Source organism: Dipodomys spectabilis, unplaced genomic scaffold (genome assembly GCF_019054845.1).
Source record: "Dipodomys spectabilis isolate Male_0828 unplaced genomic scaffold, ASM1905484v1 ptg000241l, whole genome shotgun sequence".
Taxonomy (NCBI): domain Eukaryota; kingdom Metazoa; phylum Chordata; class Mammalia; order Rodentia; family Heteromyidae; genus Dipodomys; species Dipodomys spectabilis.
This window is the reverse complement of record NW_024870918.1, coordinates 1,522,401-1,538,764: the sequence shown is the minus strand read 5'-3', so window position 1 is coordinate 1,538,764 and position 16,364 is coordinate 1,522,401. Positions and strand designations below refer to the sequence as shown.

At 39.5% G+C, this 16,364-nt stretch overlaps 1 long non-coding RNA gene across 1 annotated transcript; it reads left to right on the top strand.

Annotated features, from left to right (window-relative positions):
- The first annotated feature begins 616 nt into the window (after positions 1–616).
- On the top strand, positions 617–3,848 carry LOC122124701. Its single transcript, XR_006150612.1, has 3 exons — positions 617–803; positions 1,000–1,189; positions 3,674–3,848. It is a non-coding gene; the product is annotated as an uncharacterized LOC122124701 (long non-coding RNA).
- The last annotated feature ends 12,516 nt before the right edge of the window (positions 3,849–16,364 follow it).

The following is a 16,364-nucleotide window of genomic DNA, read 5'->3' as shown; positions in this document are numbered from 1 at the left end:
GGTCTTTTAGATAAATCTCCTACTATCTCCTCTCGCCAGGCTCCAACCAAATTAGATTGCCATTATTTCCCTAATGCATCATGTTTTTGTGGCTCTACATTTACCAACACTTTCTGAGCATTTCCAACAGCTTTTCCAAGCATTACTGCTGCTCATTTTTCAAACCCCAACTTAAATTCTGTCTTTTCCACCCGAATCTTACTGCTGAATGAAGAAAAAAAATTAATGCTTGTTGAATATGTGTTCATTTCTAGGCTTATAATTTCCATAGAAGTTTTTTTTTTTTTTTATATCTCCAGTACAAGGCTTAGAGCTCTGTCTTTGAACAAAGGTAAGGTTAACATGGTTGTTGTTTAGGACTATAATCTACAGGATAAAGACCACATCTGACTCTTGTAGATTATTCTACTGTCCTCTTGTCACGGTTCATAGAATTCACTCATGGATGTTTTCATTTATTGCAGAGTTGTTTAATAATCTACTATGAATCTGTAGATGAATTACACAGCGGTCATGTTCTTTTGGCATTTCTAGCCTAGATGGCTATAAAAACCTTTCACAAATACTAGAATACAATGTGACCCATTTAGGAAAAGTAGAGCTGAATCATGCTAACTGAGGGCAAAACAAGTGGCAAGGGAGATGTACGCCAGGTCCTTAGAGTTGGAGGTCACTAGGGGAGAGAGGTCATCCTGAAAGAGAAACAGCAAACCAAGAATTACAGGCATGATGGTATAAGAAAAGGGAAAGAATTCTGAATGACTGCAACTCGGGAGACCAGCAGGAGGAGGAGAAGCAGACAGGTCAGCCAGATTTTTGAGACCTTGAGTGCTATGCCAAGGAGAAATTTAAAGTACCGTTGAACATATGTTTGCTGGATTGGAGAACAACTTTCTAGATTATCTGAAGAATATATTTTCTACTTTTTTAAAAAAAAATGTGGCTGTAGAATTTCATGCTGCATTATGAATTGATTCCTTTTATCTAATTACATTTGAGGTTGAACTCGACGTTTTGGCAATCTCTTTGGTTGGCTCTGAAATTCTCTCATGCAAAAGCTGTCATGAAAATAAGCAGTTCTTCTAAGATCGGAAGGGTCACAGGAGATGCATGAAATCGGAAAGGCCTCTTCCCAACCCCGGACACCCTGCTGCAATTCTCTAAGGAAGACTGTATTATTGAGAATGATGTAAGTCACATCAACTTTCTAAGGTTAAGAGTTTTGTGCTCTCTCTCTCTCTCCCTCTCTCTCTCTCTCTCTCTCTCTCTCTCTCTCTCTCTCTCTCTCTCTCTCTCTCTCTCTCTCTCTTTCTTACTGAGGAAAGAGCTTGTTCTTCTAAAGAAAAAATGAGATCCTTTTAAAGAACATACTCTTGAATTGTTAGTAAAATGATCCCTTTTCCTCAGTAGCACAGTATATAAGCTATCTAAAATTTAAGCTAAACTGATCATAAAGCTTTTAATTTTTTTTTAACAAATCAATTCCTTGGGCCTAAACCTATCCTTTTGTGAAGAAAATCTAGACCCAGCCATTCTCCTTCCCACTGTTACACACTAATCATAAAATGTCCGGGAGCTTCAAAGATCTATGTAGACAAACGAGAGCTTCAGGAGTCCTTCTGTCTGGAATTTCCAGGCTTCATCCAGTGCTACTATGTGTGGCTGCTGAGTCTTACCTTCACAGATGCAGGGCTATCCCTGGGAAGATACCCTCATGAGCTCTACCGCTAGGCTTACCCCACAATCCTAAATTGTAGCTTTCCAAATCACCACAACCAGAGGAACTTGAAGTTGTAGCCACACAGTATAGCAGAATCAACCTTCCTTAGGCTCCTTACAGAGCCTTCTCTTTCAACAACAACAACAAAGCTAAACCAGCTGCCCAAGTCTACATGTTGACAGAGCAGAGAGGTTGTGTGCAAAGTCCCATCTTCAGATTTCCAAAGCTTTTTTTTTTTCTTTTGGTCAAATGTACTACTTCTAAAAAGAAACTTGTTTTGGATGGGTGTAGTTGTTCCAGCCAGTAATCCCAACTACTTGGGAGGCAGAAATGAGAGGACTGCAGTTTGAGATCATCCTGGATGTGAAAGTTCATGTGGACTCCATCTCAACCAACGGCGGGGCATGGTAGTATGAGCCGCTCATTTCAAGCTATGAGGGAATCACAGTGGCTGAGTACAATTGCTCATTCCTGTTATCCCAGTGACAACAGGAAGCATCAATAAATGGATCACAGTACAGGTCTAGATGGCCAAGATCACTGTGAAAATCACCAATACAAAAGAGGCTGGCGAAGCAGCTCACATGACAGAATATCTTCTTAGCAGGTGTGAGGGCCTGAGTTCAAACTTTTGGGTGCCACCAAAAAGAAGAAACTTATTTTGGATATAAGGATTGAAACTCGGTGGCACACCTTAAGAAACAACTCTCATCATGCCCACTTGATCCTCTTCAGAAAGGAAGATTCCTTGAGTTCAGCGTTGAATATCTCACAATGTGTTGGGTGGTTAGAACATGACCTTTAATTTGAAGGCATTTTGAAAGCCATTTTCCAATAAATTGTGCAAAACTAATTTTCTGCTTCAGTAACCTACTGGTACTATAGTATAGAGAAAGACTCGGGGGGTTTTGTTTGTTTGTTTGTTTTTGTGGCCAGTCCTGGGGCTTGAACTCAGGGCCTGGGAGCTATTCTAAATCCTCTTTGTGCTCAAGGCTAGCACTCTACCACTTTAGCTATAACACTACTCCTGGGAAACACTTTTTGAATGCTACATTTCCTCAGTGAAGATGTTCCTTTCATATGCATGTGGGATTGACAACTTAAGCATGTAGTAAAGCTTTCAGACTGAATTGGGTATGATGGTCTATGCCTGATATTCCAGCTATGGTGAGAAGCATTAATAGTTCAGCCTGGGATAACCAAGCAGGACCCTACCACAAAAATCATCAGAACAAAGAGGGCAGGAGTGGCTCAAGTGATCGTATATCTATCTAAGAAGCACAAATGACCTAAATTCAAAACCCAGTACCTCTAAAAATTTAAAAAAAGGTTTAAAAATACTTCATATCTCATTGAAAAGTCTCAGACAATACTTCCAAGGACCGGTATATATAGTACACAAATCCTTAATAATCTGACCTCCAGCCACACACTAGATTATGTATTCAGCCAACAATATTATGACAACATTTTCAAATTATAATGTTCTATATATAACTATCCAGTAAAGCATATAACGAGGTAGGAAACAGATGGGTTTTGATCAAAACCAAAGCTACGTTAGTTAATTTGGAAAAGAAACCTCAACAATTATATGTCGTTCCTCCAACACAAGTTATTTTTCAAATTCTTATTAATGTTTCATCATATTTCCTCTCACCTCACGTTGTACTCAACAATTTCCCAGAAGTCTCAGGGGTTTCTCTGGCTCCCTTGACAAAGACCCTCACATTGACATGCCCTAGGAAGGCGGAGTATCAGAAAAGATGAAGAGCTGGGCCGGGAAGCAACAAGTTCATGTTAAGCTGTACTGTCTTGGAAATATCCCATTCTAGGTTTTTTGTTTTTAATTTGCAAAATGGAGTAGGCAGTGGAGGAGCTGAATTAGACAACTTCTAAGATTCTTTTCACCTTTGAATTTGTTGACCTCTGGCAAGTTGATTCGATCCTCAGAATTCCAGCCTCCTCACCAGAGATAACGTCACCAATGACGCCGACAACGATGACCTCGTAGGGCTGTGACGATGACCTCGTAGTGCTGTGGTGAAGATCACACAAGAAAATCAGTGCTCCAAACTCTACAGGAGCTCCTGACATCTCTGTGGGAGACCAAGATGGCTGCTCAGGAATCAGGAGCACACATGGGATTTCTGGTGTTTTCCCATTAAAGGAGTAAAAAAATTGATTGTTTTTAGAGGTTAAAACATTCCTTGGTTTGGGGTGATTAAAAGAAAGAGAAGAGAGAATGCATTCCACAAGCCCCTACACTATGAAAACAATGAGAGATGGGGAGTTGTGGAATTCCCACGGTAGATCCTGAGTTCAAACCCAAAGTACCACGAAAAGACACACACACACACACACACACACACACTAATTTTAATAAATATTACAGTGCCAACTGGCCTGTTGTTAGCTTCATCTGAAAAAAAAATCACCTTTTGGCCTGGTATAGTGACTCATTCCTATAGCCCCTAAAACCCAGCAAACCAACATCTTAGGAAGGTCATAGATCGACTCAACCCAGGCAATCGTTCAAGCATACGTCCTTGAGTTTTAAACCCAGAATGGCCAAAAAGATACAATCAGAAACGACCAGAAACAAGCAAGCAACTCAAACATTTATAGTCCAAGTTTTTAAAAACCAATAACTGGGGAGGTAAACTGAAATAGGAGTATAGATGAGTAATGTTTTCTGTATGAGAACTCTGTCAGATAAGTGACAACCTGGGTGATTACAAATGAGTACTTAATGTCATCACTTTTATAATTTGTATGCCTGCAAACCAGAGAAGCATTAAAATGCTTCCTCACTGTGATAACAGTTCCTTCTCCTTTCTCCTGCAAGCTGACAAAATACAGCCTGTTCTTGGCTCACAATACCACATGCTGGTCGCACACAGCTGTTTACAGAAATGCAGCTGGGCTCTGTTGCATGGAAGAAGATGCGGCCAGGTACTCAGCGATCGCAGGCAACTCATGACCTCTAAGCTCTGATTTTAGATTTGGGTTCTGGGAGACGGATGCTGTATTCTTTGTAACTTTTCCGTAAGACACTACCAGTGCACACCCCGTCTGAAAGAAAGTGGCAGATCTCACTTTAAGGAGACCACTGAATCCTTTCACATTCCAGAAATAACACTGCTCCTTGTCTAAGAAGTCACTGAGCAGATATAGCATAGTTTATGCACACATATCTCTTAATCTCCGCTGACAGAGATCACCAAAGTGAGATTTGTTCAGGGGGATAAAGATGTCTCAAGTCTGTAAGCTCTGTCTGCAACGCAAATGAGACAGACACTCGGGGAAAACACCCCGTTTGCCTCACTGGAGAGAGAGGAGGGAGCCAGGGGGCTCGCCTGCACCAAAGCCTGTGGCTCTAGCTACATTTCAATGCAGTGCTTAGTTTATTCACCAGGGGTCATCAAAGGTCTGGATTTTCTTTGTCTACTTGTTGACTCCTATACCCTGTACACTCACAAACCACTGAATTCTTGGGAATTGTGTATCCAGACATTGTCTTGCTATTCTTCGTTCCACTACTCCAGCCCTCCCCGGCTACTTCACATCAAATGATAACTTATTATAGATTATTTTTTACCAATATGTGATAGTAATATGTGGCAAATCCATTCCATCCATTATAGAAATGCCTTTTCTAACGAAGCCAAGCAAGAGAAAGGGGAAAACATGGAATCTAGATTTTTTTTTCAAAGCAATTATTTCTCCAAAGTTAGAAAATAAAAGGTTTATCTAATTATCATATTCTAGATTCAGGAGTCTAATTTCTTTCATGCTTGGAGAACAAGTAAGTCATGACAGGATCTTACAAAGTTTCACTCAGAAATTAGGATCTTGAGGCCATCAAAAGTAAGTAAATGAAGAATTGGGATTTTTAAAAAATACGTATTATGATACTTTTCAATGAAGATTTTGTCATGACATACCAGATTTCCTGTGTCTTGGTGATTGTGATCATGTCTTGATTGAAAACCGCCCTTTAAGCAGTAGCAATAATTAATCTCAGCTTTTTCTTAAAGTATCCCCTAACATAAGTAGACTACAGCTGGTGTAGACAATGTGATTGTTTTTCTTACCTGTACCCACTGTGTCAATCAGAGCACATCCTTAAAAAGTTCTAAGGTGACATGCCAGTTTATAGGCTCTTTCCAGGGTTGCACAGCTCCTGATTAAGAATCAACAATAGTTCCTCTTTCCTCTTCCCCAGAAGACAGCTATAGATCCTTGCTATTCACTTAGAAATATTTAAGCTATATTTCTCTTCACCTATTTTGAAGTGCAACATTAGAGCTTCAATTCACTTGGTTGTAGAATGTTGGAAGTGACCTTGAAATCTAACCCAATCCTTTGTATGTTGGGAAACTGAGCCCAGGAAAAACTTCAGTATTTCAAGTCAGTAGCTGACAGAAATGAAAATGGATTCCCTTTTTTCTGTGTGTGTGGCAGGGGGAGGGGTATGAGTGTGTGTTGGTCCTACAGCTTGAACTCAGAGTATGGAGGCGATCCCCAATTTTCTTTGTGCTGAAGGCTAGCACACTACCATTTGAACCACAGGTCTATTTCTGGCTTTTTTATTTTTGCTAGTTTAGTGGAGATAAGAGACAGACTTTCCTGACCTGGCTAGCTTCAAATTGCAATTCTCTGATCTCAACTTCCTGAGTAGCTAGGATTACAGGAGAGAGCTATTGTACCAGAACTCTTACCAAATAAAGTGTAGATATACATTATAATGCAAAATATACAAGGAAGCTGGGCACCAGTAGTTCATCCCTGTAATTCTAGTTCTTCAGGAAGCTGAGATCTGAGAATCACAGTTCAAATCTAGCCTGGGCAGGAGTCCATGTGTCTTTTATCTACAAGTAACCACCCAAAAGCCAAAAGTAGAGCCGTGGCTCAAGAGACGGAGTGTTAGCCTTGAGTGAAAAGGCTAAGGGGTAAGTGTGAGGCCCTGAGTTCGAACCCCAGCGCCAGCAAAAACAAAGAACCAGAGAAGGTACTACTGTAGAGAAAGGCAATTGAAGCCATGGGAGTACACAGTTGGTGCATCTAGCTCAAGCAATCTGTGAGAACCCAGGGCACGTATAGGCTCCTAAGACTGCTGGTCATTTTCTTACAGGTCTGTCAGTAATGTTACACAACGCTATGGGCCCCACTGGGAAGTGGTTATGTCACCAGAAGAAGTGAGTTTGTTAAGGCATATTATTAAAAGAGGGATTGTGAAAGCTCACACGAGAAGGGGGAAGGCCCTTTGAGCATCCAAAAAAAAAAGCCTTTGGAAATCTTCACTCCACACCACATGAGAAGAAAGCATCTCAACCAAATGCAGAACTCAGGACCTGATTTTTAAGTAAGAAAAATCTTAAACCTAATGGCATACAAAAGTTTTATAATCTTGGCAAGGGGAAAGCAAGACAAGGTCATTTGTTGTTTTGTTCTTTTTCTTTTTTAAAAAATTTTCTGTTGGCATAAAATAGTTCTGAAAAAAAAAAGAACTAGAAACTCTTTAAAAAGCAGCAGTCACCTATTGACCTTACATTGTTTAATGTGAAATCATATAACTCAATACCAACTCCTACTAAATCACTACTTTTTCAAGCACCTTCCAACTAAACAGCAGGACTAGTTATTCCAAAGTGACATTTATATTGTCAAGAGGAAACTCACTGAGTGGCAGAAGGTAAGATAGTGATCAAGAGGAGTGTTACTCTCAGGGTCAAAAGGAGGCAGATATCTGTGAGGGAGATAAGAAAGCATAGAGCTACTCACATCTTCTTATATTTAGACAGTTGGAAAACACTTCAAATTGCAAATTGCTTTACTTGCTGATGTGTGTGTATGTGTGTGTGTGTGTGTGTGTGTGTGTGTGTGTGTGTGTGTAATATGCATATACACATACTTGTATACACAAGAGGAATGAGTAACTTTTGGCTTAGTCCAATATTATTATTTCTTTCTCCACTTCTCTCTTTTTATTTAGTGGTCAGCTTTCTCAAGTTCTGAGGGCATCCACTCTTGTTCTCCTGATCTAGAAAACCATCAATCAGTACTATATCAAGTCCAACATGAGTTAGGCATGATAAAATAGGGGGTCTTTTTTTTTTGTTAAGTCCACAAGGGTTATCTTCTTTTAAGAGCTTTTTAAACAGACTCTCCATCTATTAAAAAAAGATTTCCACTCTGAAGAGTTGTTGTATATCTAATTGTATTTGGGGATGTACCATTTCCAGATATGTAGTTGATAGAGAATGGTGTTTTTGAGGGGTTTTAAGAAAATTGAAATATGGTAGATTCAAGGGAGAACTCAAATAGTGTAATTCCTTAGAAAGACAAAGTCAGAGTTCAACAGGATAAACACCAGGAAGCTGGTACTTGAACAGGGTGGGGTGAGGTTAAGGGGAAATGGGGTAGGTGAATGAAGAGAAGAGAGAGAGAATGCAGTCAAGAATTCAATGTATATCCTACAAAATTAAGAAGCGTGAGGGGAGGGGAGGGGAGAGAAGGGACGGGTGAGAATGTTGAAAGAGGCGACATTGATGAAGACGTATTGTACTCACAAATTGCTTTGTTAAATGGCAACTCCATTATACAACTACTTACAGTGAATTAAATAAAAACAAAAGAACAACACTGGATCCAATTCGTGAAAGAAGAAAAGTCTGCAAATGGCACAGACAGTAGCCCTTAACTATTAAATGTTTGCTTATGGCAGATGATATCCTTGATTTCCTGTAAGACATAGCTCAGCAAAACAAGGTTTTTCAAGGAAGACTGTGGTCAGTCCATCCAGACTCTGTCAAGGAGTGGGGATGTAGCTCAGTGGTAGAGCACTTGCCTTGCATGTGCAAGACCGGATATTCATCTCACCATCACAAATACCAAAGGATCATAGAATATGTCAAGGAGCAGCCATCAGGTCTAGCAACTACCCAAAAAGATGAAGAATGGAAAGAACTAATGGTGTTTAGCATAAAACTGAGGAAGTATTAAGGTTAGCTATCATCTTTAACTGTAAAGGCCATTAAGAGGAAATTCAACTTGAAGAACTCTAAGTTACCAGGAAAAGTTTTCAATTAAGAGGTTCAAAATCAACCTGGGCTTTTCTTTAATTTTATTTTTATCTATCTATCTATCTATCTATCTATCTATCTATCTATCTATCTATCTATCATCTATCTATCTATTTGTTGACCATGAAGCTTAAAATCAGGGCCTGGGTTCTCTCCCTAAGCTCTTTTGCTTAAGGCTAGCACTCTACTACTTTGAGCCACAGCACCACTTCTGGTTTTGTGGTAATTAATTGAAGATAAGAGTCTGACAGACTTTCTTGTCCTGGCTAGCTTCAAACTGTGATCCTCAGGTGTCAGTCTCCTAAGTAACTAGGATTACAGGCATGAACCATCTGCACCCAGCCTGCCATGTAACTTTAGAAGGATTTTTTTTTTTTTTTTTTGTGGTCATGGGGACATGAACTCTGGGCCTGGGTGCTGTCCCTCAGCTCTTCAGCTCAAGGCTAGTGCTCTAACACTTGAGCCACAGAGCCACTGCCAGCTTTTTCTGCTTATGTGGTGCTGAGGAATCGAACCTAGGACCTCATGCATGCAAGGCAAGCACTCTACCACTGAGCCACCTTCCCAGCCTGCCATGTAACTTTAATACTGTCTCACCAAACCATTTTAGTGCAGGCTCAATGACCATCTTCTATTTTTCCAGAGAGGATTCCTAAAATTGTCAGATATTGAACTAAATAATCCCTCAAAGCCTTCTTGCCCAAACATTGTGGACTCAGTATAACAAAATTAAATGTGAATAATCTATAAAAGCAATCTGCCAAGTACATTTAAACTCGGGGCTGAATCACAAAAGAAACAACCAAATATGACTGCCTTCTTGCTTTTTGTAACTCTACTTAATATCAAGTATGAGACACTTTTAACTCCTTTATCCACATACATTGTTAATCTAGTCCTGTCCCCACTCATTGTTCAAAGCAATGAGTAAAACAATGTACTTCTAAAGCTGGCCATAGATATTTGCCAGATTTTAAGAGGTAGATTAAATAAAATTAAGCTATGCATTTAAAAACTAAAAACATAAAAACCTCAAATAACAGCATAGGCTTGGGAAGTTATTTATCTGACATGTAACAAAATCCAAAAGCAGGCATTTGAAGCTTAGGATGGAAGCTTATGGTAATGTGGATGATTACATGAGATTTTGTTGTTGTTGTTATTGTTGTTGTTTTTCTTACTTCCTGGTCCGATATTGCTGTGAAAAAACCTGACATCATCCCAAACAGTAGGGAGGATGAAGAAGAGAGAAAGCCACACCTTTCTTTTTACCAAAATCTTCACATCATATTATGTAGATATAGATTCAAAGAATGCTTTCAAAAAAAAAAAGATCTATTTGTGTTGCCATCCTGGGCCCAGCTAAAATGAAGGTTTCTATGATTCTGGAGGGAAAAGAGATTGTATACTGGTGCTACATGGGAATTCAATGGCAAGATACAGAGAAACCACATTTTAGAGTCTCTTTTAGAGCACCAGCAGCCTGCAGATGGACTCCTGTCCCAAAGATCTGCCACCCTGCAAATACACTTAACGCAGTCAGAAAACTAAGCCACGAAAGCCAGAGAGGAAAGAAAAAGGCGAGAACAATTCCCAACAAACCAGATCAGCTCCAATGGGGAGCTAAAGTAGGACGCCATGGTGAAGAGCCAAGAGACAGGACACTGGTCAGGGCCTAAATAGAGTCAGGTTAGAGGGCAGGGTTACAGGGAGCTTAAGAATTCATGATGTGAGACTGGAACCTCCAGTAATCTGTTACCAAAGTCCCCACCCCTACCTCTAGGAATTCTGGTAAGCCCATCACCTGGGAAAGTGGAACTTCCTCACCTTTACCATGAAGACAAGATGGCGCCAGTTAAACCCAATACCCTGTCATCCACCAAGTGGCCAACATGGTGCTGGTTAGACTTGACATCCCTACGTCAGTAAGTCTGTCAGATCTAGTAATGTATTGTCCAAGTCCCCCACCCCTGCCTCTAGGAATTCAGGCACATCCATCACCTGGGAATGGGACTTCATGTTTATCTACCAACAAGCCAAGATGGTGCCAGTTCAACCAATTCCCTATCATCCACCACATTGCCGAGATGGAGCCAGCTAGACTCGGTTTCCTAAATGAGTCCACTTCCAAGTAGAGAACAAAACTTTAGAGTCAATGGTGATAGGAGAAGGCTTCAATGGAATTTACCTTGAAAAATGTCATTAATGACATAAAAATATATTTACTCATTTTTGAACAAGATTTAGACTATGATATCCAATAATTCATCACTTTGTTACAAGAATGAGTAAAGTTCTGATTATTAATCTAATGTTACTCATGATAAAATAATGTGATGTAACAATGAAGTACTTAGTGTTTCCATTTGTTTTTTGCTACGTGATCATGGAGAGTGTCTTCACTTGAAAATGTATGATTTTCCCCAAGAGTCTCCCTTAGACTTTTGTTAGCCAAATCATTTCACCTAAAGAGCTTATCTGAACACTAAAATTCCAGATGTTTGACTTTGCATATTGCATGGGTCTGTTTCTGTCAGATCCCCATTTGTCAGAAACTTTGAGAGAAAAAGGATTTTTCCAAGATCTTTTAATGTGTGAACTCTTTTATCATATGTAAGATTTGCAACTCAATTTGCAATTGAGTTTAACTGCCAGCTACAGATACTTTGATGAAAGTAGATAATAGATTCTACTCTTTAGCAGGCAGCAATATTTAAATGGGCACTGATATTGCAAATTGGCTATTCACTGGTAAATATTTTTATGTTATAAGACTTGTTTTCACAGACAATCCTACAAGAATTTTAGATAAAGTTTTGGATAATGAAGACTTTTCTTTTTGTTTGTTTTTTGCATTGTACTTAGAAAGTAGTGTGTGTGTGTGTGTGTGTGTGTGTGTGTGTGTGTGTGAATTGAGCACACACACACTGTGTTAAGTACAAATGCTAGAAGTATTTTGCATCCTTCTTCAGATCATCCTGAAAACAAGCCTATAGAAATAAATTCTAAATTTCCATTTATAAATCAGAAAACATGGAGACTCTAAGTAATTTACAAGTACAGAAAATACTGTAGAGCTCTCACGTAAGTCCAAGACTGTCTGACTCCAAAGCTTGTGTTCTTTACCCAAAAAATATGTTATGCTTCAAGATGTTGATCAATGTATTTTTATGGATTGTCATCACTAATGGAAAGAAAAGACAGGAAAGAATGTTTCTTTCTTGTTAGCTTAACATAAATCAGGCTCGCAACTTCCTGGAAGGCAAGAAGCCTTTACATCTTTATGTTTCTCAGCACCTACGTTTATACATTCAGATGTCTTCAAGCTGCCAGCCATTGTGGCGCTGGAATCGACTGAATGAGTCCAGTGATTTTCCAGAGGCAACAGTGGGACAGAAATATCAGCATCACCTAGGTCCTTGTTAGAAATGCAGTCTCCATGGGGCACTGGTGGCTTACCTCTATAATCCTGGCTACTCAGGAGACTGAGATCCAAGATTCAAAAGAAAACTGGAAGTGGAGTGGTGGCTCAAAGTGGTAGAGTACTAGCCTTGAGCAAAAGAGCTCGGGGACAGCTCCCAGGCCCTGAGTTCAAGCCTCCTGACCCACAAAAATAGGAAAGAAGGAAAGAGAAAAAAGAAAGAAAGGAAGAAAGAAATGAAGAAAGAAAGAAAGAAAGGGAAAGAAAGAAAGGAAAAGAAAGAAAGAAAGGAAGGAAGGAACGAACGAACGACCGAATGAATGAACGAAAAAGAAATTATCTTCTAGATATTGAGTCAGATTCTCTGGGAGTAGAGCTAGGGACGTTTACCACCCCTTCAGTGATTCTGGTGAATATTAAGGTTTAAAATGCATGGTTTAGTCACTAAGGAAATACATTTACTCACTAAACAGAGAGCATAAAGCCAGGGTCTGAAAAAAAGGAGTAGGAACAGCTTGCTTTCTGCTTCTCCATGACCTCCTTCCTCTGTCCTTCCATGGCCACACACTGACAGACAGAAATGAACTTTCTCTTTCATGTCTTTTCCAAAGAGCAGAGACACTTTTACCAGAAGTCCTCCCAATGGTCTTGCCTACATCTTTCAAAGGACAGAGTTCTGTTATTTGATATCATCAGTCAATTTCTGGAGATACAAATGGAACCAATGTGATTGGCTGAAAGGCATCCAAGACCGGTCCCCTACCATATGGCCATACCAAAGAGAAAGGACACTTGAACCAACAAGAGTTTTCCACTAGATGAAAAACAGAGTAAGGAGATGCTACATAGGAACAGACAGTGCGTAGGCTATCGAGAGTGTCACCTGCACATATCAACACGATTGGCTTGCATGGTAACAATGTCCTTTAGGCCATGAGGACTGCAATGTAAGATCTACAAACTTGTCCTAATAATCTAATCCTTCTCACTTGTTACCCTGTTTAAAATTCAGGTCAAAGACAGCAATCTAGAGACCATCACATTTTTACATTTTGATGATGATGGCCTAACCTTTAAATTCAACTAGAAACAATATTATATTAAAGAATCTTGGAGTGACATCTTTTAGAGATCCATTTCATCTGTTTTAGCTAAATGCTCTGTATTTTTAAAGCAAAGCTCTGAGATAATTGGAATTAAAGGGATGCAAAACTATGATTAGAATACATATTTCCCGTGTACAGTCTTTGTGCACCTTCAAATGACAGGGGTTTCTTCGGAAAGAAAATTCTATTCATTGCTACCTTTTCTATAGCAAAAAAAAAACATGAATTTTTAAGTCATGACTTTTTAAAAGAGAAAAATCTGAAATGATGAACAGATCACTTTGATATCTGCTCTGCTGAACAATGCAGACAGTTGTTTGGAGCTAGGTAGGAACACATCAAACATTTAATTTTTTTTTGATTGATTCACACGTGAAGCCATTAGCTAGGAAGATTAGTAATTACCAGATCCTCTACTCAATCAGACATGAATGCCACATCGCTCTGCAATTGTTTAGTTGTAATATGGAATTGATCTGGGCAGATGTAGTCAACTGCACCTCATATCCATAACAGCCTAAGAAATATTCACACAGCCTGCATTTCATTGTTGCTCTGTACTTAGGCATTCCCCAGCCCTCCCATTTTCTTGAGTTTTTCAATTAAGTGCTTGCTTCATTTATATTCTACATCTGATCAAACAGCAAAAAATGTGGATTAGTCACATTCCTACATAAATTTGAACATTATGTAACAAGTGTCCCAGAACAAACCTCAATGTGATATTTTGGAAAGAGCCCTGGGCTGGAATACTGCAGCTTACTCTGCCTTTTTAATCCCAACTCTTACCACCAACCTCTCTAGTCATTCAGGGTAGTTTATTCCCCTTATACTTCAGAGTTTTATATTTCAAGTACAAAATTAGGAGAGTGACACTCCTTGTGTGTAAATTCCTTGTCAGATCTACTGTCTTAATCAGGAGATAGATCAGAGAAAAGGCATCTTGGGCACTGTGTGAAAAAAAAATAACAAAACCCTAAGGTTCAGTCTCAGTTTAGCTACTGATTAACCGTGTGACCTTGGGCAAATTATTTAAAATTTCTGAGAGTGTTTTCTCATGGGTAGAATACTGATAATATCAACCTTACTCTCAGGCTGCTATGAGCTTGAGGAAAACACATTGGAAGTAGCTACCATGGCTCATGGCAATGTTACTATAATTTAAGTGTAAGGAAGAATATCATCTTATTTTCTCTTCCTAGTCTTCTCTGAAATTTGTAGGGCAAATAAAGAAAGAAAAAATATGATGTGCCAATGTCTCCTTGTCTCCATATCTTTGTTACCTAGTCATTCATTTACTCTTTACTGGGAATGACTTGACATCAGACTATATTTTTCTTCCCTGCCCTGTGCCAGTGCTTGTCATGTTGTAGTACTTTTGAATGTGCTCACCTTACATGTGTTTTTAAATCACCTGCCCTGGGGAAGGAACCTTGAGCAAAATCCTCATGGATGAGCCCAAACTTCAGCTCTTCAGATACAGTTGATCCAGAGTCTCATTTTTCGATGCACTCAGTTAACGCTCAGTTAATTACTATTCTGAGGACAATGTTTGAGAAGTTCATGAAAGAATCTAAATGTCACCGGACGCCAGTGGCTCACACCTGTAATCCTAATGACTCAGGAGGCTGAGATCTGAGGATCGCTGTTCAAGGCCAGCTCAGGCAGCAAAGTCCATGAGACTCTTATCTCCAGTTAAGCAACAGAAAATCGGAAGTGGCACTGTGGCTCAAGTGGTTCAGCACTTGCCTTGAGCTGAAGAGCTCAGGGACAGCGCCCAGGCCCAGAGTTCAAGCCCCATAAGCACCACCACCACCAACAAAAATTGAATCTAAATGTTGAGACATACCCTTGGAAATTCTTGAGTTGTCATGCTGAGTGGGTCCTAGGCATCTCTTTAAGCAGCCAGGTGATTCTCATGTTCAGCAAGTCTGTGAACACCTACTCTGCCCTGTTCTAGCTCCAACGATGAATGTTTTCCCAAAGCTATCTGCTGAAGCAATTTTCTCTTCAGATTAATAATGTTCTTTTTCCTTGTACTACTGGGATTTGAACTCAGGGACTAGCTCCTTGGATTCTTAAATCCTTTTAGAGGTCTCCTTCAATTTCACTGCTGGCAGTGAAATCATCATTCAGAGCTACCTCATCTTTTTCCGATTAATGTGATTTCTCCTTGGTTTGACCTATTACCAGAAATTTAATTTCTGATAATACTATGTTTCTCTCTTTTAAGACATTTGCTTTTCTACATGTGTGTCATTCATTCTTCTTCATTCCAGCTCTTCTCCGGACACACCGAATAAGACCACTCAGGGCGAAAACTGTGTTCTATGCAACAAATGCTATAGTAGAAAGACATTCAAACAGTAAGTGCCCAAACAAAGACGCTGAACTAGATGTGATCACATATAATGGCAGTCATAGCCATTTCCACTACCGTTGTCAGAAGCCCAGGTTTCTTACCAAATGTTTCAGTGGTAATAAGTAACATTTATCAAGCTAACTTCGGGACTTTTTGAGTGCAAGGTACTATTCTAAGCACTTAGCCTGTTTGAAATGCCATAATTCATTTCATGAAGAGAAGGCATCTTACAATTACCAAGTCAATTTTTTTTTTTTTTGCTTAAACTACCTATTTAAGTCAGAACAGCCACAATCTACAATCATCTCTAGCAGATGACCAAAAATGAAGGAACCAGATGAAAAGCAAATGAGAAAGAGGCAGAGGTCATAGCTAGAAAAAAAAGCTATATTTCTGCTGTAAACCATGCAAATCCTAACCTCTAAAGTGCTTAACTTAGCCTCTTAACTCAATCTGAACAGACAACCATTTGGAAGGAAATAAGCCATCACCCTCTTTATACTTTGCAGCGCACTGTTAGATTTAGAGAAAAATGGATAAAATGGTACAGAGACCTCCCATTTACTTTCTGACCCCTTAAACCTACCACCTCCCCCATTGCCAACATCCCCTACTAGAGCAGTACATTGTTACAACTGCTGAACCTGCCCTAATCATCAGGATTACC